This window comes from Gymnoscopelus microlampas (genome assembly GCF_963454915.1).
Source record: "Gymnoscopelus microlampas genome assembly, chromosome: 2".
In the NCBI taxonomy this organism is placed as follows: Eukaryota; Metazoa; Chordata; class Actinopteri; order Myctophiformes; family Myctophidae; genus Gymnoscopelus; species Gymnoscopelus microlampas.
The window spans coordinates 62,313,092-62,334,468 of record NC_139939.1 but is presented as its reverse complement, the minus strand read 5'-3'; the positions used below and the strand labels follow the sequence as shown (position 1 = coordinate 62,334,468).

Here is a 21,377-nt window from a genome sequence, read left to right as displayed (position 1 = left end):
ATATAGTATTATGGTTTTTGAAGACAGGTAGATGTGATTTCATTCGTTATTATTGGCTGATGTTAACCCCTGACTTGTTGGGTCTCAGTTTCACCAGACTGGACCAGGCCATGCCTACTCTTCCTCAGAGTGTGGCATCATCCATCGCATACGTGAAGCTAACTTTAGCTCATCACGTTCCACCAGGTGAGATCTTCTATCTACATGACGTAAACATTGCCGTTACATTTACATTTTATTTGTGTTGGTTATTTTGCTTTTCCATGGTGTTTTAGAAATGAACAAAATCCTAATATCTGCACTTTTCTTTTCTTAGGCTGCATCATATACAGTGGAGAGGTAGTTTTCAAATAATTGTAGTGGAGTAACAGTACAATATTTGCCTCTGAGATGTAAGTAAAAGTATAGACAATTGGAAATACTCCAGTAAAGTAAAAGTACCTTCTAATTGTACTTATGTACAGTACTTTAGTAAATGTACTTAGTTCCTTTACACCACTGGATATTTCATACCAGTGTATTGAAGGATATTTCTTTCTCTTCCACAGGGAAGTCATGTGGCTCTGCTGGGGAAATCTCCAACGGTCAGTTTGTGTACACCGGATCAAAGTTTGGAGACTCTGCTACAGGTGTCTGTGATGAAGGGTAAGAACATTATAAATATATATAATAAGAACTAGGGCTGGGAATCGATTAAAAACATTTATCAAATTAATTAGAGGCTTTGTAATGAATTAATCACAATTAATCACATTTTAATCGCATATCAATATTTTACTTGAGAACAGGGAAAGGCAATTTTTTCATACGTCTTTTAAGTACATGTAAAAAAATAAAAGGCTTAAAAATACTAAAAAGAAGGAAAAACGTTGCGACGCTGAGGAGCGTGTACAGAAGCAGCCTTCCCCCTCCATTGGCGCTCCCATATAATGGGAATTCAATACCCATATAACAATGAATTCAATACCCATATAACAATGAATTCAATACCCATATAACAATGAATTCAATACCCATATAACAATGAATTCAATACCCATACTTCTAGCTTCACATGTGTACTTTTTATAGAATGTCATATCAGAAGACCGAGCATCGCAGTGTAAAGAATAGTTCTACCCTTCCATTCAGAGCTCTGTCTTGAAGGAGCAATGTCTGTCCCGGATAGCGCAAGCTCTGAAGCTCATATCCACCTCTGACTGAAAGGAGCCTTGCCTTTAGGGACAGTGTGTCAATAGGATTAATCTGTTGATTCGTTCTATCTTTAATCGAGTGTTGATTCCAAGTTCCTTGGAATCTATAAGCGAATAATACTTCCCCTCCCTACCGGCGTCTATAAGTTTTATGTGGCATCACTGACTGTACTCTTGCCTTGAAGACGGTCCGTGTCCGCCGGGATATGGCTCTTGTCTGGAAGGGTATAACTATTCTCTATTCTCTACGCTGCAAGGGTCTGTCTTCTGATGTGACAATTCTATAAAAAGCGCAAATGTGACGCTAGACTTCTGGTCATTAAATTTGTGCAATTATAATGCTCGGAGGAGGTTGGCCCCCAGACGTGCGGCACGCAAGCCTACCGAACTACTGGTGCCCACGAACCAGCCCCCAACTATGGGACAAATAGTACCACTGCCTAGTCTCGGAGGAGGTTGGCCCCCGGACGTGCGGCACGCAAGCCTACCGAACTACTGGTGCCCACGAACCAGCCCCCAACTATGGGTTAAATAGTACCACTGCCTAGTCTCGGAGGAGGTTGGCCCCCAGACGTGCGGCACGCAAGCCTACCGAACTACTGGTGCCCACGAACCAGCCCCCAACTATGGGTTAAATAGTACCACTGCCTAGTCTCGGAGGAGGTTGGCCCCCGGACGTGCGGCACGCAAGCCTACCGAACTACTGGTGCCCACGAACCAGCCCTCCAACTATGGGACAAATAGTACCACGGCCTAGTCTCGGAGGAGGTTGGCCCCCGGACGTGCGGCACGCAAGCCTACCGAACTACTGGTGCCCACGAACCAGCCCCCAACTATGGGACAAATAGTACCACTGCCTAGTCTCGGAGGAGGTTGGCCCCCGGACGTGCGGCACGCAAGCCTACCGAACTACTGGTGCCCACGAACCAGCCCCCAACTATGGGTTAAATAGTACCACTGCCTAGTCTCGGAGGAGGTTGGCCCCCGGACGTGCGGCACGCAAGCCTACCGAACTACTGGTGCCCACGAACCAGCCCCCAACTATGGGACAAATAGTACCACTGCCTAGTCTCGGAGGAGGTTGCCACCCGGACGTACGGCACGCAAGCCTACCGAACTACTGGTGCCCACGAACCAGCCCCCAACTATGGGTAAAATAGTACCACTGCCTAGTCTCGGAGGATGTTGGCCCCCGGACGTGCGGCACGCAAGCCTACCGAACTACTGGTGCCCCAGCTGCACTGGTTCCAGACCAGTCTGGAAGCTGTTCCTCTCCAAGGCCTCTGGGGTGTTGGATGCAGCTCTTGATCTTCTAGCCAACACGGTACAAAAACTAGATCTAACCAGACACTGAAATAAACTGAAACTAAACTGCTAAGTGTTATGGCAAAGATAGAATGACCAATCACTGAAACTAATTAAAATGAACAATGATGACTGAGTTAGTACATCTCAGACCTACACATAATTACAGTCTATGTTTATAATTAGTAATTATAAAATGCACCAATGCAAAATAAAAATAAAAAATCTATTATTTCTGCCCAGAAGCTGTTATTTGTCCACATAAAGTCCACCCAGGTTTGGAATGAAAGTTCTCTATGAGCTCACCAAATGAGCTCACACGTAATGCACATTTAAATGAAATATTGACCCATGTAATCCTTCCCCTAGTCCATGACGATGACTGGTCCATCGGCGTCTGCGGTTCTGCATGTGATTGGAGAGCTGAGAGTGTCGATTCTGACTGATGAACAGTTGAGGGTCAGTGATGTCATTGGGAAGTGGTTCTCTGGACGTTTGAGAGGGTTCCTGTCATCTGCATCAGGAGAGTTTCTATACTGCCTCAGCAGCAGGAACCTCAGCTGTAACACATACCAGCAAGTGTAAGTATTGAGCTGGAGACTTCGGTCATCTGTATACCCTTTGACTGAATTTTCCCACCTGGGGCTATCATCTTTATGTGGATGTATTTCACATTTCATCTCCCATAATGGGGTGTTTGGGTGAAAAGCATAGTTAAGTCACAATGTTTTCAATTTATTTTCTTTTTTCTCGTGAGTAAAAAGTCATATAGTGAAGTTGAATTGAGTCCAAAGTAATGGGTAGTGTGGAAGAGAGCTGAAGAAGCGATAGGTAGGGTGGAACTGATGGAGTCAGGGGTGATTTGTGAGAGAAGGGTTCCAGAGTGAGAGGGAAGATGTGTACGGCTTGGAAATGGTGGCACTGATGAAAAGACAGGAGGCGGAACTAGAGGTGGCAAAATTGAGGATGCCAATGATTACATTGGAGGATTAGCCCAGGTTAGAAGGTTTTGGGATAAAGCAAGAGAGGCGAGGTTTGGATGTTTGTTTGGATATGTATGGAGGAGGGATGAGAGGTATATTGGGAGAAGGATGCTGAAGATGGAGCTGCCAGGCAAGAGGAGAAGAGGTAGACCAAAGATGAAGTTTATGAATGCGGAGGGAGACGACATGCAGGTGGCTAGAGTGACCAAGGAAGATGCCGAAAACAGAAGCAGATGGAAACAGATGATGTGGTGCACCCTGATGGGAATTGGCCGAAAAAAAAGAAAGAAGTGAAAACAAGTATTTTTCATTGTATTTTGATTTGATCCACAGATTGCAGGAGTTTAGCCATCAGTTCGACAACATGACCTCACATCAGCAGCAAGTGGTCCTGACGGCACTAATAATCCCTTTCCTGTCCCGACCACAGTCAGGACTAACTGCAATCTATCTATCTATTTTTACAATCTATTAAAATGTTATATTTTTTACAGGAAATATATTGACTGTATTTCCAGACACCTTTCAATGCCTTAATGTTTCATTCTGATCTGTCCCCTTCAGACCGAGGCCGTGTGTCCAACAGCAGTGTTTACTGGTTGGAGAACAACTTTGGTGCATTCTCAGGTCTTGTGTCTGTCAGTGAATTCCTGAATCTAAACCCAGGCTTCTCCCCTGTAAGACTTTAAAGTTGTTACATTACATAACAATGATGAATTATTAACTCCAAGAGATAATTACTTTTTAAATATAAAATAAAGTCCAGTGGTGGTGATCACGTTTTTCTTGACTTTCTTTCCATCTAGCTGGAGGCTGTAAGGCTCCTGTCTCCAAAGCAGAGTGCAGAATTTGTGGTGTTGCCTCTTCTTCCTGAGAAAGACGTTGTCATCCACGCAGTGTTTGACTATCTGACCGAATCTCCAAAGGAGAGAGGATTGGCTGAGTTTGTGTCCCACCTTGTTATGTTCTCTGGAAAGGTAAAAACTGTGAAGTAATGATAGTAATATAAACGGTAACTATGCACATTTGGTTTAAAATCACAAACTCTTTTTGTCATTTTTCAGGGTGAAATTTCCTGCTTGTCGTACAAAATAATGTAAGTTATCTATCAGTATATTTTGTTTTTTGAAGACCAAGTAGAAATAATTTAAATCATTATGTTTGGCCTATGTTAACCCCAACTTGTTGGGTCTCAGTTTCACCAGACTGGACCTGGCCATGTTTACTCTTCCACCGAGTGTAGCATCATCCATCACATACAACAAGCTGACTTTGCTTCATCAAATTCCACCAGGTGAGATCTTCGACTGTATGTACCTGAGTTAAAAGTGATGTATCACTGTGCTGTTATGTTCACATGTTATTAGCAGTGGTTATGTTTTTCCCATTGCATTTTTTAAATCAACAAAACTTTTTCTGTCTATACTTAGGCTGCATTATCTACAGTGGAGAGGTAGGTACCTGAAATGATATTCACATTTTAAAGTCTAATTGACTAAATGTCACCAAATTAAAAACATTTCACTCTTTCTTTCTTTCCCAAGTGCAATGTTACTTCAGCAAATGGTAAGTGTATAGTAGTTTTGATTCATTGTTACGAATTGTAATGTGATTTATTTTCATAATGAATTAATTAATTAATGTTTTCACAGAAACAGACATTTGTGTTGGAATTAACAGGTGAGTGTTCTGAGGCAATGCTTACAATATCTCAAATATATTTAATGAACAAACTTTTCGTTTTGCAACTCAAGAAACATTTGATATGTTTTCCTCTTCGTCTACCAAAGCACTGCACTACAGCTCCTCCTCAACAACGGACAGATGAATGGACGTTTTTGTGACTTTGGCATTGAAGAATACACGTGTGCTTCAGTAAGCCACTTAAGTCTCTCACATTGAACGCAACAGTTATCATTTTCCAATTTTTACTTCATAAAAGGTTTCCTGTTTTTTCTGTTCTGCTTTGTCCATTATCTCCACCCAGGTGTCCATGTTGACAGCACAGGATCTGGCAGCAGTGATGAAGTGTAACCAGTCCCCCAGCTCCACTGGTTCCAGACCAGTCTGGAAGCTGTTCCTCTCTAAGACCTCTGGGGTGTTGGATGCAGCTCTGGATCTTCTTGCCAACACGGTACAAAAAGTAGCTCTAACCAGACACTGAAAACAACTTTTATGGTGAAGACAGAATGAACAATCTCTAAAACGAATTAAAAGTAACACATCTGAATTCTGAAATTTTTTAAATTTAAAGCTCATGTTTTTAATAATCTTAAAAAGATTTCCTAATGAAAAAAAAATGCTAATAAAAATTCCCTATTCACTGTCAGGCAAACAGTCTATCAAGATTTGAAAGAATATCTCTATTATAGAGCCAGAATCTTTATCTACTATTCCATACATTAAATATCCTCACGTAATATTAATGCAAATTTAATAATATTAAATATTGACCCATGTAATCCTTCTCCTAGTCCATGACCATGACTGGTCCATCAGCGTCTGTGGTTCTGGATGTGATTGGAGAGATGAGAGTGGCAATTCTGACTGCTGGATTTCCATAGACTTTTCTGTGCACCTTCATTCTTCCTGGGGGATGATTTTGATTTTGATGACTCCGTTGCCTTTTCTCTAGCTTCACCAATAAGCTAAGAAATAAGTATTTCTCATTCTGTGTTTGATTCACCAGTTTGAAGGAGTTTAGCCATCAGTTTGACAACATGACCTCACAGCAGCAGCATTTGGGCCTGAAGGAACTAATCCTCCCTTTCCTCTCCCGACCACAGCCAGGTACTGACTAACTGCAATATCTCAATAACAGTTTGGCTCTCATTTTCAAATGTATTTGCTAAATAAATATATTCCCATTCTATTCTCAATTAGAATGGGATATCTTTACTGGAAAATGTTTTGACTGGTATTTGCAGCCATTTTTCCGTTTGAATGCCTTAATACTTTGTTCTGATCTGTCCCCTACAACAGCAGTGCTTACTGGCTGCAGAACAACTTTGGGCCATTCTCAGCCCTTGTGTCTGTCAGAGAATTCCTGAATCTCAACCCAGGCTTCTCCCCTGTAAGACTTCATCGCTGCCACATAAAAAAAACTCTAAAGAATGATTAGACCAAATAGTTACCTTATTATTATCAAATAAAATCCAGTGGTGGTGATAATCTTTTCTTGACTGTCTTTCTGTCCAGCTGGAGGCTGTAAGGCTCCTGTCTCCGAAGCAGAGTGCAGAACTTGTGGTGTTGCCTCTTCCTGCTGAGAAAGACGTTGTCATCAACGCAGTGTTTGACTCCCTGACTACATCTCCAACTGGATTGGCTGAGTTTGTGTCCCACCTTGTTATGTTCTCTGGAACATAAAGTAAAGATAATAGAAAATGTAACCATGCACATTAAGGTTTGAAATGACAACATATTTTTGCCAGTAAAGTAAAAGTAAAGACAATTGGAAATACTCCAGTAAAGTAAAAGTACCTTCTAATTGTACTTAAGTACAGTACTTTAGTAAAAGTACTTTACACCACTGGATATTTCATACCAGTGTATGAAGGATATTTCTTTCTCTTCCACAGGGAAGTCATGTGGCTCTGCTGGGGAAATCTCCAACGGTCAGTTTGTGTACACCGGATCAAAGTTTGGAGACTCTGCTACAGGTGTCTGTGATGAAGGGTAAGAACATTATAAATATATATAATAAGAACTAGGGCTGGGACTCGATTAAAAACATTTATCAAATTAATTAGAGGCTTTGTAATGAATTAATCACAATTAATCACATTTTAATCGCATATCAATATTTTACTTGAGAACAGGGAAAGGCAATTTTTTCATACGTCTTTTTAGTAAATGTAAAAAAATAAAAGGCTTGAAAATACTAAAAGAATGAAAAACATTGCGACGCTGAGGAGGAATAGCCAAAGTATAAAAGGTCATAATTATTATTGTGATGCTATATTAACACATTTTGCTGGGGACCCCCTGGAACCCCCTCCAGTACAACTGGGGGTCCCCGGACCCCACTTTGAGAACCAACGGCTTATGGGCTATGATGGGATGCCACCGGCGAACTGCAGAGCCTATTTCCAAGAGCTGGCTGGTGCAGATTTCTCCGTCTTCTCCAGTGCTCTCTGCTACAAACGTACTGCTCTGTTAAAAAATGCCAGGACTTGCCTGGTGAGTTGAGAGTAACCAGTAACCACCGGACCCACACACATGAAACTATTACTGAAATGACAGTCAAATCCAATGACATTGGGTCTCAGGGAGAACATTGTACAGATGATCTTCAAACCTTCACATTATAACTAACATTATATCGTTATACAGGACAATATAGATAGCTTACAATCCAATTTCAATGCTGTGATACTAATAGTTCTGATGCCATTATTTTCATGAATGAAACGAAACCTTTAACCACTTCATTGACCAGAGTCCCCCAGGGGTCTATTTTAGGCCGCCTATTTTCTTCCCTGTACACAAAATCGATCTATGAGCTTGTAGATCTGCTATTTTCACAGATTTCATGTGCTTAAGTTTATTCATATTTTTTTCCCCTTTTTTTCTGTCTTAGGGTATAACAACCACAACCTTGACAGAGGATAACATCAGTTTTGGGTAACATGTGCTGTAAGATTGGTGCGGCTTATATTACGAATTCTCACTCATCCATCCTGGAGAATCTAAAGAACTGCCCAAATATCAACACAAATCGAGCGGCTGCCATGGAAACCCTCCTGTTGTCAGGGACAACGACATACGGGTAAGCAACGACAAGCACAGTTCAGTTATTAGCAGTGGTGGAAAAAGTATTCAAACTTTTTACTTACAATAAATAAAAGTATCAATACAGCAATGTAGAAACACTCTGTTACAAGTAAAAGTCCGGTAATCATAATTGACTTGAGTAAAAGTACAAAAGTATTGGCATCAAAATATACTTAAAGTACCAAAAGTAGTTCAAGTACTCATTATGCAGAATGTTTTTCAAGTCTATAAAATGCACAAAAATATTTTGAAAATAGCAGATCTACAAGCTCACAATGCGTTGCATCGCGACGCATTGTGAACTTGTTGATCAGCTATTTTCAAATAGGCGAAATGTATATAGGGCTGAAGTGGTTTTGTAATAATAATCAAAATCTACAAAGTAACTTGTGGCTAAAGTTTTCAAATAATAATGATTTATTATTTATATTTGCCTCTGAGATGTAGTGGAGTAGAAGTAAAAGTAAATATAAAATTGGAAATACTCCAGTAAAGTAAAAAATACCTCAGAATTGTACTTATGTACAGTACTTGAGTACATGCACTTAGTTAATTTACACCACTGATAATAAAATGCCCAAAATAGGGTCACCAGTCTGCCTGTGGGATTTAAAAATATTGAATAAGTGAAAAGTATCAACAAGAGCATACGACAAACAACTACATGGGATCCAATGGACAACAGGTTATTTTCCCCATTTGCTGAAAAGTAACCTCCGACAATCTGAACGTTGATGATGTTTTTTGTTTTTCAATGACAACTGAAATACCGTATTAAATGTTTTTGTGCACCCAGAGATCCTGCAACATGGAATAGAGACACTTTGAACAACCTGGGTATTCTGCCACTGTACTTATCATCGACCTTCTACGATAAGTTTGATAAAGTGAGTAATAGATTGCCTTGGCTCTGTTAAAGGGATAGTTCACCCAAAAAAATACTTTATTTCTATCGATTAGTCAACCCATGGAGACGCATTCCTAAGCCAATAATTTGATGACCAGCGGTTCCGGTAGGAGACACAAAAGAGACTCTTTGTGTCTCCTACCGGAACCGCTGCCGGTCATCAAATGCCACTCCTATGAATTCAAGTCTCCATGGGGTGACTAATCGATAGGAAAAAAATGTCATTTTCGGGGTGAACTATCCCTTTAACATAATTTCCACTTTTCTGTTGCTTCGTGCATTTGGTCATGTCTGTCTGTTTGTCCATCACTTTTATTGAGATTGGCGTTTTCATTTTGCCCTAGCAGAAAACTAAGCGACAGTTCCTGAAGGCATTCCTTAAAGTCCTTAGGCGGGATGGAGTGAAGAGGTGGAAGAAGAGGAGAATGAAGAAAGCCATCAGGCATTCCATTAGGAACAGCAGGACAAAACCATGTCCTGCTGTCATCTCTCAGTGGAGTCAGTGGTTCCCAAACGTTTTGGCTCGAGACCAAAAGGATAAATGTGATGTCTCCCTGGGAACATAGCTTATTTACAAACGCACAACGTTGTGCACTTGGAGATACGCTATGTTCACTACTTCTTAAAAGTATTATACATTTATGGAATTTCTTAAATTGTTTTCTTTTATTTATGACATTCCTTTGAAAGATGTTAGATTTTTCTTTTAATGTATGATTTTTCTTTCTTTTCACAATCTTTTGAAATATATATTTTTTTATTCATGTAGGAAATGAAAAATATATATATTTACTCGCGCCCCATGAAAATGCGTCCGCTCCTGACCCACTGTTGGGGAAACCCTTAGGGCGTTTCCGTGGGGTCCCTGGTCCCTGGACCCCACTTTGCGAACCACTGTCTTGGTGCATTTGTTTCCTTTGGTGACCTAACATACTGTAACCACTTTAAACCTGCCGTCCCTGTTTTGGGCTTGTCATCATAGGGGAGACATTTGTAAAATAATTTCAAGAAACGTTAAATAGCAAAAATAGCAGATCTGCAAGGTCACACGACCTGTATGAGCTTGTAGATCTGCTATTTTCGTAATTTTCTTTTTGTATAAAACCACTCATCCCATTAAACGCAGGAATTGCGTGTCTGTGTAAACCACTTAAACCATTCTTTTATACTTTGGATATTCAAAAATAGCAGATATAAAAGCTATGAGCTATTTTTGAAAAATCGTGAACATTTTAGCAAATCTTTGAATATACATATTTTTAAAGCATATTTTTTTTACTCAAATCTTTGCATCTGGGGGTCCCTGGAACAAAACATTTTCAGATGGGGGTCGGCAGCCAAATACATATAATTTTGGGGGTCCTTGACATGAAAAGGTTTGAGAACCACTGACATAGTAACATACGTTTTTCATAAAACTGTTAGGATTTAGAAGACGTTTTGTAGAATCGGAACCTCAGGCCTTAATGGGTTAAGCCAAAGGCCTTGGGCAGGTGGTTAACAACACCCACAATGTGTGTAACAAGCTGTCCTTCCCTGCCTCTTCTGCTCTGTCACAGCGACTGAATGCACGGTGGGACAAATCACACAGGTGACGATCGGCGACGAGACCTTCCCCTTCGACTACGACGACGAGACACAGTTCAACTCTTGCCTCAGCGCGACGACTGTGAAACACAACCTGGCCGCCATCTTGGACAAAGTGGACCAAGAGGAGTACGCCAGCATTGTTCTCACCAAGCTGCAAGAGGTGGGTCACTGAATATGAAGCAACATCCCCCCAAATGGACCAGTAAAGGTCCATGTTTTAGATTGTCTGAGTTCAATTAACCACTTTCAACCTGGCGTGCCTATTTTGGGCATGTCATTACAGGCAAAACTTAAAGGTAGGGTAAGTGATTTACTTTTGTTAAAATAAGTGTGAAATAGCTCTATATTCTGATAGTAATCATTGCTATAGAGTGTTTGTTCAGTAAAATGAGTCTCTATGTCTCTCCAGCTCTTTATTAAACAGAAAATGCATTTTCAGTACTCTCTCCTGATTGGCTTAAATGTTGTCACCTACCTGAAAATGTACATAATTCTGTTTACTAAAGAGCTGGAGAGACCCCTGTGACCAAACAAATGCTCTGTCTGTAGCAATTATTACTATCAGAATATAGTATGACGTTTTAACAAAAAAAAAAAAAACATCATTTACCCTACCTTTAAAGATCTGCTAGATATTTTTTAAAATAGCACTACAAAATATATAATAAGGCTTAAGTGGTCAACAATTGGTATTTTCTTGTGCGCCTGGCTTATTTCATCCAATTAAATGATAACTTCATGAAGACATTTGGAAAGTCTGTTTCCAATGTATTTTGCATTGTATTCTTGCATGTGAGGCTGTTGTCCTTTTACCATAATATTTAATATTGTCTGACCACATTACCACCAAGATAAAAGTCTTGTAAACGTATTGCATGAATGAACAGGTATCGCAAATAAAGTGATTCCAGTTGCAGGTGTCCCGTCTAATATGTCTCTATCACTAATATGTCTCTATCCACTAATATGTCTCTATCCACAACGTCAGGCCTATGTCAGTGAGTCGTTCATCCCAGAAGAGAAAGTCCAGGAGCTGGGGCCTGTGTCACGCAACGCCACTACTGATGACATCAGCATGTGGAACATCACACAGATTGACACACTGTGTTCTTTAATGGACTCTTCAGATGGGGAGTGGGATTCAGCTCTGGTAAGTATACAAATGATCTTTGATTGATTGATGGTGTTATTGACAAATATACATGGGGGCGGCAGTGGCTCAGGAGGTAGAGCGTCTGTCTGTTTGTCTGTCTGTCTGTCTGTTTGTCTCTGTCTGTCTGTCTGGCTGGCTGGCTGGCAGGCAGTGTAATCAGTGTAAAAGTGAGAAAACATAATGCGTTGTGATTATATTTACACGTTTTTGCATGTGTGTTCGTAAATGTGTGCAGCGCAGTGGTGGAAAAAGTACTCAAATTGTTTACTTAAGTAAAAGTAACAGTACTGCAATATAAAAATACTCCGTTACAAGTAAAAGTCCAGAATTCAAAATGTACTTGAGTAAAAGTACAAAAGTATTGGCATCAAAATGTACTTAAAGTACCAAAAGTAAAAGTAAAAAATACTTGAAAATAGCAGATCTACAAGCTCACAACGCGTCGCATCGCGAAGTTCATGTGTAAAGAGTTTTGTGCAAAGTACTCAAAAATCCCAGGAGGAGATAGATTTTAACTATTGCAGTTTTATGAAAATTATTCATCTGCCCCTAACACATACATGCAGACTCACAGAACTGTACTTAAGTACAATTTTGAGGTATGTTGGGGCCAACAAGGCCGTGGCCCGGTCTGTAAACCCTGCTTGCCCCTGTGTAGGGGCAACATCCGCCAGGGGAAAAAAGCAAAAAATCAACATAACAACATTAGCAGCCCCTCACCCTATTCTGTTGTAGCCAACCACGGCAAGTCGCCTTTGTTTTCAAAGGAGGCTCATTTGCAATCGGGGAATAGAGGGTATGCGCATGCTTAAAGTGAATGGCACATGGAGTGGCAAAGCGAGTGGCAAAGCAACATGCAAAGTGAGTTTAACATTGTTTAATGTTGTGTAATGCAATCAGATATGACTTTTCTGTTTGGATGCATGGGCTGTCAAGGCCAGAAAGTATTTTTTTGACACTCAGTAGGCATTCCTGCATAACTTCCGGGTTTGATAAAACCTGTGATCAGTGTTGCCATGTCTGCTTATTATAAGTGACTTTGGGCTTGTTTGTTTGCAAAGTGGCTTATTCTGGGCTTGTTTTCTGGGCTTGTTTCTAAACTGTAGTTGCTTATTTGGGCTTCCTTTCTAAATGTTATTTAAACCAGTGGTTCTCAAACATTTTCATATCAAAGACCCCCAAATTAATATTAATATGTATTTGACCACGGGCCCCCATCTGATAGCAGTATTTGATATCCCTTTGAGATTTATTTTAAAATGGCAGACTTTTTTTAATGTATAACTCAAGACGCTGGTATGGAACTCCTGGTTTACTAGGATGGGGTTCAATTCCCTGCGGTGTTTGCTGATTGCAGGTTGCTGTAGTCTGTTACGTTCCTTATGAAACTACTGTATCAAACTGCCATAACAAACTACCGTATCAAACTACCATCAGGTACTACCAGGAACGGCGTACCTGACGTTCCTGGAACTACCAGTTCCAGGAATTAGTCATGTCCAGAGTTTCGGTAGTGACCCAATGGTGAAAAAATACATTTGAATGTTACGGACCAAAAAAAGTGTCACTAAAAAGTACTACCCATCAACTATAAATTGCCTGAAACGTACTCCTAACAGGTTTTTGGGGGACGATTTTGGACTCCACAAAAAGTTAAACCGAAAAAACACTAAGTGTAACCACTTAGTAAATTTATTTTTTCAACATTGGGTCACTACCAAAACGAAAGTTAAATCCGAAAAAAACACTAAGTAAATTTATTTTTTCACCATTGGGTCACTACCGAAACGAAGTTTGTCACTACCGAAACGAAATTAGTAAATTTATTTTTGGTAGCACTTTACAATAATGACCCGTTATAAAGCATTTATAAACGTTTATAAGTAGTTTGTAGACTATTAACAAATCATTAACAACCTGTTTATTGACATTCGTAAATGATTACTAAAACCTTTATAACTACGGTTACAAATCATCTATAAAGGTATTAGTAACTATTCATGAATAAGCCATGTATAATACATCTGTAAATGATTATTAAATCATTTGGAACTGATGTTACATAATATATACAAGCTATTGGTAGCTTGTTCATGTTTAACATATGCTTTGTCAAACATTCCTAAAGTATCTATAAATCCTTAGTACATGTTATTATGTGCCCTATAGTAAAGTGAAGACAATTCATCATTTACAACTGTCCGTTAATGTGTTTGTTCATGTTTAACATGCTTTGTAAAACATTCCTAAAATATCTATAAATCCTTTGTACATGTTATTATGTGCCCTACAGTAAAGTGAAGACAGTTCATCATTTATGACTGTCTGTTAATGTGGACTTTCTCCTTACCTGTTGCAAACTACCTGGCTTTCATGAATGCAGACACCAAACAATTACTAGAATTATCATTCATGTTAAGCAAATGATGCGTAAGACATTAAAGAGTATGTAAACCATTTGTGGTGTTAGGGACCAAAAAAGTCACTACAAAGTACTACCAATCAACTCAACTAAATTGCCTGAAACGTACTCCTAACAGGTTTTTGGGGGGACGATTTTGGCCTCCACACTTAGTGATTATTTCGGATTTGACTTTCGTTTCGGTGGTGACCAACTTTCGTTTCGGCAGTTTGATTACAAAATGTAAGTTGTGTAAAAAATAATCTGACTATACTAAGTTGTTATTTGTTTGTTTAAGTCAGGCTATACTCTACTCAGAGTCATAAGTTTACAAAATGTACTAAAGTACAGTGAACGTCTGTGCGGTTTGTCTTCATCACTGAAAATAACGTACATGTAAACTGATGTCATGTGCAGTTGGGCTGAAGAAACACAACCATTTCACTCCTAATAATACCTATTTGATTTGACATCCTGACTTGCTGCTGTAGCTGAGGCTTGAACCTGTTACCTGCGGCTCACTAGTCAGTCACTAGTCAGTTTCCTTGGAATCTGCGGTTCTGAAACGTTTTGTTGTCAACCCCCCAAATTGACATGTATTTGGGCAGTGGACCCCAATGTGAAAAGATGTAGTGTCAGGGCCCCCCATGAAAAAGATTTATATTTATGCTGCAACACATTTTTTTTTAAGTTATTTGTCTTGTTTGTTGTTCAAGTCAAAGCACAAGGAAGGCTGTACTTGTCAGCCATCTGTTAGCTCAATGGGTTGAGACGCAGTATTCATGATCCAGAGGCCATGAGTTCAAATCCCATCGATGTCTTTCCTATGATTCTTTCCTTTGCAGACTGGCTTCCAGAAGATCAACTGAAAACTACCAGGAAGGCTGTACTTGTCAGCCATCTGTTAGCTCAATGGGTTGAGACGCAGTATTCATGATCCAGAGGCCATGAGTTCAAATCCCATTGATGTCTTTCCTATGATTCTTTCATTTGCAGACTGGCTTCCAGAAGATAAACTGAAAACTACCAGGAAGGCTGTACTTGTCAGCCATCTGTTAGCTCAATGGGTTGAGACGCAGTATACATGATCCAGAGGCCATGAGTTCAAATCCCACTGAGGTCTTTCCTGTGATGCTTTCCTTTGCAGACTGGCTTCCAGAAGATCAAGTTAAAACCACCAGGAAACCTGTAACTCTCAGCCAACAGCATAGCTCAACTGGTAGAGCGTCTGTCCAATAACATGACTTGACTTGACTTTAGTGGGTTCGATTCCCACTCGAGTCAAGTGTCCCCGGTAACTTGGGACAACCGATAAATTGACTGATATCCTTTGTGATGCTTCCTTTGCAGACTAACTTCTAGAAAAACAAGTCAAAAGCACCAGGAAACCTGTAACTCTCAACCAACAGCATAGTTCAACTGGTAGAGCGTCTGTCCAATAACATGACTTGACTTGACTTGAGTGGGTTCAATTCCCACTCGAGTCAAGTCTCTGTCCAATAACATGACTTGACTGATATCCTTTGTGATGCTTCCTTTGCAGACTAACTTCTAGAAAAACAAGTCAAAAGCACCAGGAAACCTGTAACTCTCAACCAACAGCATAGTTCAGCTGGTAGAGCGTCTGTCCAATAACATGACTTGACTTGACTCGGTTCGATTCCCACTCGAGTCAAGTCTCTGTCCAATAACATGACTTGACTTGACTTTAGTGGGTTCGATTCCCACTCGGTTGTCCCAAGTTACCGGGGACACTTGACTCGAGTGGGAATCGAACCCACTAAAGTCAAGTTAAGTCATGTTATTGGACAGACGCTCTACCAGTTGAGCTATGCTGTTGGCTGAGAGTTACAGGTTTCCTGGTGGTTTTAACTTGATCTTCTGGAAGCCAGTCTGCAAAGGAAAGCATCACAGGAAAGACCTCAGTGGCAGACGCGTCGCTAGGTCGGGGGCTTAGCCCCGCAGGCAACGGGCACATGCACGCGCGCGCAGCGCGCGTGCATGTGCCCCTCCTCCCGCGCGCGCGCGAAGCGCGCGCGCGCGATTTTTTCCGCGGATTTCGCGGATTAGGGTGCTTTTTTCCCCGTTTTTTGTTACTTTATTTCGGTTTTAGGGTTAGGGGTAGGGTTAGGTTAGGGTGATAGATATATAATTCCCAAAAAAAAAAAAAACTTTTAATTTTTTAATTTTTCATTTTTTTTTATTGGTGGCTTTGGACAAAACATTGGTGGCTATAGCCACCGAAGCCCACCCCTAACGACGCCACTGCTCAGTGGGATTTGAACTCATGGCCTCTGGATCATGTATACTGCATCTCAACCCATTGAGCTAACACACTGAGCCATCAGCTGGCTTGCTATGGAAGGTCTTCATTCCTCTTTGTGGAACAACACACAACAATACAAACAAACAAAAAAAGAAGATCTTTACAGCATATTATTTTTGTCTATGGTTTGTTGTGCTGTTGCTTCTGAATGTTTAATGAACCCCAATGGAAACAAGCCTTTGGCTTTTCTGTCATTATCTAATTGGCCTTCAATATTTAGCATGGCATAGTGGCCCACTGGATAAAGAGCCTGCTTAAGAAACAAAAGGTTGGGAGTTCGATTCTTAACACTGACATTGTGTGAAAATAAACACATTTGGAATAAATATATATATTTTTAAGTTCTAAATATAAATCTTTTTCATGGGGGGCCCTGACACTACATCTTTTCACATTGAGGTCCACTGCCAAATACATGTTAATTTGGGGGGCCCTTGACAACAAAATGTTTTAGAACCACAGATCTAAGTAGAGCTGTGGCTGCCTGGTGAGCCGAAGGTAACAGGTTCAAGGCTCGGCCACTGCAGTTCGCACAGTCCTTCGATTCCCTAAAAGACCATAGCAATGATTAGATCAGAATATAGAGCTTTAACTTAAGAAGTGGGGGTTTATTCGTGGTTCCATTCTTGACCCTGACATTGTGTGAAAATAAATATATATATTCTTTTAAAGTTTTAGATATAAATCTTTTTCATGGGGGGCCCTGACACTGCATCTTTTCACATTGAGGTCCACTGCCAAATACATGTCAATTTGGGGGGTCCTTGAAAACAAAATGTTTTAGAACCACAGATCTAAGTAGAGCTGTGGCTGCCTGGTGAGCCGTAGGTTACAGGTTCAAGGCTCGGCCACTGCAGTTGGCACAGTCCGTCGATTCCCTACAAGACCATAGCACTGATTAGATCAGAAAGCCAGAATATAGAACTTCAACTTAAAAGGGGGGGTGTGATTTAACCAAAAATGATTATTTAACACCTTTCAAATAACCCATTACGCACAGAGCTGAGAAGTATACATCTGGATACAGTGTCTTCATATACGTTCACATTGAAGTAATCTTTAAAGATACCTTTTTTTTTAGGTAAGTTAAAAAGTTAAAGCTCTACATTGTGATACATACTAAAGGTTGATGCCAGTATAATACATTAAACTATTCAATGTGAGAGTTCAAATATAAATGCCAACACAATGAGCAGGGCACAGTGGGGAATTGAACCCCATCCCAGTAAACCAGGAGCTCCATTCCTGTGCCTTCGTTTTGTGTTTTTTTAGGTGTTCTTTTTTTCGCAAATGTAACCAAATGGACCCTTGCCGAAAGTGGTGGATAAAGTACTATTTATTTTATTATTTTTTACTTAAAGGAGAATTTTAGACCAAAGCTTTATTACCTTTTCTATGATGTTATGATATCTTAGGATGAATGGTACAGTAGAAAAATTTCATAACTCCACCCCTGGTCCGCCACAGCTTAAAAAGGTGCGCGGATAGGCCTTAGGTTAGATCAAATATTTTAATAGTTTTTTTTTTTTTTTTTGTGAGAGATCTGACGTTCACAGAACACTGTGCAAAAAAACAACAACAAAAAACAGAAGTCTCGCTAGACGAGATTTCAATCTCGTCTAGCGAGACTTCTGTTTTTTTTTTACTTATTAACTTTCGTTTCGGTAGGGACAAACTTTCGTTTCGGTAGTGACCCAATGGTGAAAAAAGAAAATGTACTAAGTCCAGAGCTCGATGAATGTTAGGGACCAAAAAGTACTACCAATCAACTCTAAATTGCCTGAAACGTACTCCTAACAGGTTTTTGGGGGAACATTTTTTTTTTTTGACACAATGGTGTCACTACCGAAACGAAAAAAAAAATACTAAGTCCAGAGCTCGATGAGGGACCAAAAAAAAAGTCACTACCAATCAACTTTAAATTGCCTGAAACGTACTCCTAACAGGTTTTTGGGGGAACATTTTTTTTTTTGACACAATGGTGTCACTACCGAAACGAAAAAAAAATACTAAGTCCAGAGCTCGATGAATGTTAGGGACCAAAAAAAAAGTCACTACCAATCAACTTTAAATTGCCTGAAACGTACTCCTAACAGGTTTTTGGGGGAACAATTTTTTTTTGACACAATGGTGTCACTACCGAAACGAAAAAAAAAATGACTAAGTCCAGAGCTCGATGAATGTTAGGGACCAAAAAAAAGTCACTACCAATCAACTTTAAATTGCCTGAAACGTACTCCTAACAGGTTTTTGGGGGAACATTTTTTTTTTTTACACAATGGTGTCACTACCGCCACTACTTTCAGCTCATTTGCATTACAACATACCATTTGTTTATCGCAAATGAAATTCTAATCTCATAAAACTTTTAGTAACCAGGTTAAAGTTAAAAAGATGGCATTACTTGGGTGAGGTCTTTACTTAAATTTGTCAAATCTGTCCCAGCAGAGTGATTGAGGTCGCCCACATGCTGCCTCAGTGCCTGCAGTTCTGGAACTGAAACATTTCACAAATCATTAGCAGATCAAGGGTATTGAGCACATACCATACCTATGACATGGACTGTCATGTGCTGTCGCTCCACCCTGAGTTTGAAGTGCTGTCCGTCAAGTGTAGGCCACCTGGTTGTGCCTGAGCTCATAGGAGGGCAGGTGGGAGGCTATCAGCACCTGGGGGAGTGTAAAATAATTTGGGCATCAATTATTTTCAGTTGGTCATGAATTAACACATTGCCTGCCAGAGTTTTTTCAGATTTTTTGCTGTTGTCTGCCAGGGTTTTGCCATGATTTTGGTACCTGTTCGCGTAGCCACAGATTTTTTTCCTCCAGTATGATTGATCCCCAGATGGTTTCTAATCACAGATGAGATTCAGGTGTGGTTTCACAAATGTCAACGAGGTCATTTTGACCTCGTTGACATGTGTTGTTTGATGTTTCAATATAGCTCAAAACCAGTAGTTTTAAACCAAAAAACAAAGTGAATTGTTTGTCCGTTTGAATTTTAACATTGAAGTGAATGGAGCAGCAAATCTTCGAACATTTTTAGCTCCTAATCTGTTCGTAATTCGACAAGGGTTGAAATTATAAAAAAATTCAAAAAAAAAAAATTTTTTTTTTTTTTGAAATTTTTTTTTTTTTTTTTCCTTTTTTTCCATGACGTATATATACGTCTTTGGCGGACAACAGCTGATAATTAAAAGACGTATATATACGTCATTGGCAGCCATTGTGTTAATATAGCTGCTGCAGGATGCATTAAACCTTAATGCATCCTGCTAAGTCACCCCTTAATGATTAAGTGGTGACTTAACGGTTTCACATGGGGCATCTTTGTATGTGTGCTGTAGCCACATACCATTTTCATTCAGCTGAATGGCGTTGGTCGTCTGGGTGAGCTCGGTCAGGATGGTCATCGACGAGGGTGGGATCTCGCCCACACAGCTGGTCCTAGACACGCAAGAGGACATCGTACACAGTCAAATCCCCAGTGTTCATTCAATTTGTACACCAACTTGTGACCAGGAGATTATTTTTGGGAACTTGGGCGTGGGAGAATATGTAGTTGAGCTCGTTGGCCATGTCAGCTTTTTTTTCTTCACGAAGTGCAAATACACACTTGAACAACACTCAACAGGTCTTCAAGTTGCCCCTTGGTTAGTCGCCTAAGTAGCCTAAGCTTCAAAATGATGATATGTGAAGGGTGGAGCATGACGGGCAGAAAAAGCGCTAGTATATCCTAGGATATACTCACTTCTGAACTGCACAATGCTCCGAGTGTACTCCTAACAGGTTTTTGGGGGGACGATTTTTTCCACACTTAGTGATTTTTTCGGATTTAACTTTCGTTTCGGTAGGGACAAACTTTCGTTTCGGTAGTGACCCAATGGTGAAAAAAGAAAATGTACTAAGTCCAGAGCTCGATGAATGTTAGGGACCCAAAAAAATGTCACTACAAAGTACTACCAATCAAATCTAAATTGCCTGAAACGTACTCCTAACAGGTTTTTGGGGGAACATTTTTTTTTTTGACACAATGGTGTCACTACCGAAACGAAAAAAAAATTACTAAGTCCAGAGCTCGATGAATGTTAGGGACCAAAAAAAAAGTCACTACCAATCAACTTTAAATTACCTGAAACGTACTCCTAACAGGTTTTTGGGGGAACATTTTATTTTTGACACAATGGTGTCGCTACCGAAACGAAAAAGAAATGACCAAGTCCAGAGCTCGATGAATGTTAGGGACCAAAAAAAAAAGTCACTATCAATCAACTTTAAATTGCCTGAAACGTACTCCTAACAGGTTTTTGGGGGAACATTTTTTTTTTGACAAAATGGTGTCACTACCGAAACGAAAAAAAAAATGACTAAGTCCAGAGCTCGATGAATGTTAGGGACCAAAAAAAAAGTCACTACCAATCAACTTTAAATTGCCTGAAACGTACTCCTAACAGGTTTTTGGGGGAACATTTTTTTTTTGACACAATGGTGTCACTACCGAAACGAAAAAAAAATGATTAAGTCCAGAGCTCGATGAATGTTATGGACCAAAAAAAAAGTCACTACCAATCAACTTTAAATTGCCTGAAACGTACTCCTAACAGGTTTTTGGGGGAACAATTTTTTTTTGACACAATGGTGTCACTACCGCCACTACTTTCAGCTCATTTGCATTACAACATACCATTTGTTTATCGCAAATGAAATTGTAATCTCATAAAACTTTTAGTAACCAGGTTAAAGTTAA

General features: G+C 40.0%; 1 long non-coding RNA gene across 1 annotated transcript; it reads left to right on the top strand.

Annotated features, from left to right (window-relative positions):
* The first annotated feature begins 8,150 nt into the window (after positions 1-8,150).
* LOC311059480 lies at positions 8,151-9,632 on the top strand. The gene is made up of 3 exons (XR_014602171.1): positions 8,151-8,249; positions 9,051-9,141; positions 9,509-9,632. It is a non-coding gene; the product is annotated as an uncharacterized lncRNA (long non-coding RNA).
* Positions 9,633-21,377: the final 11,745 nt, after the last annotated feature.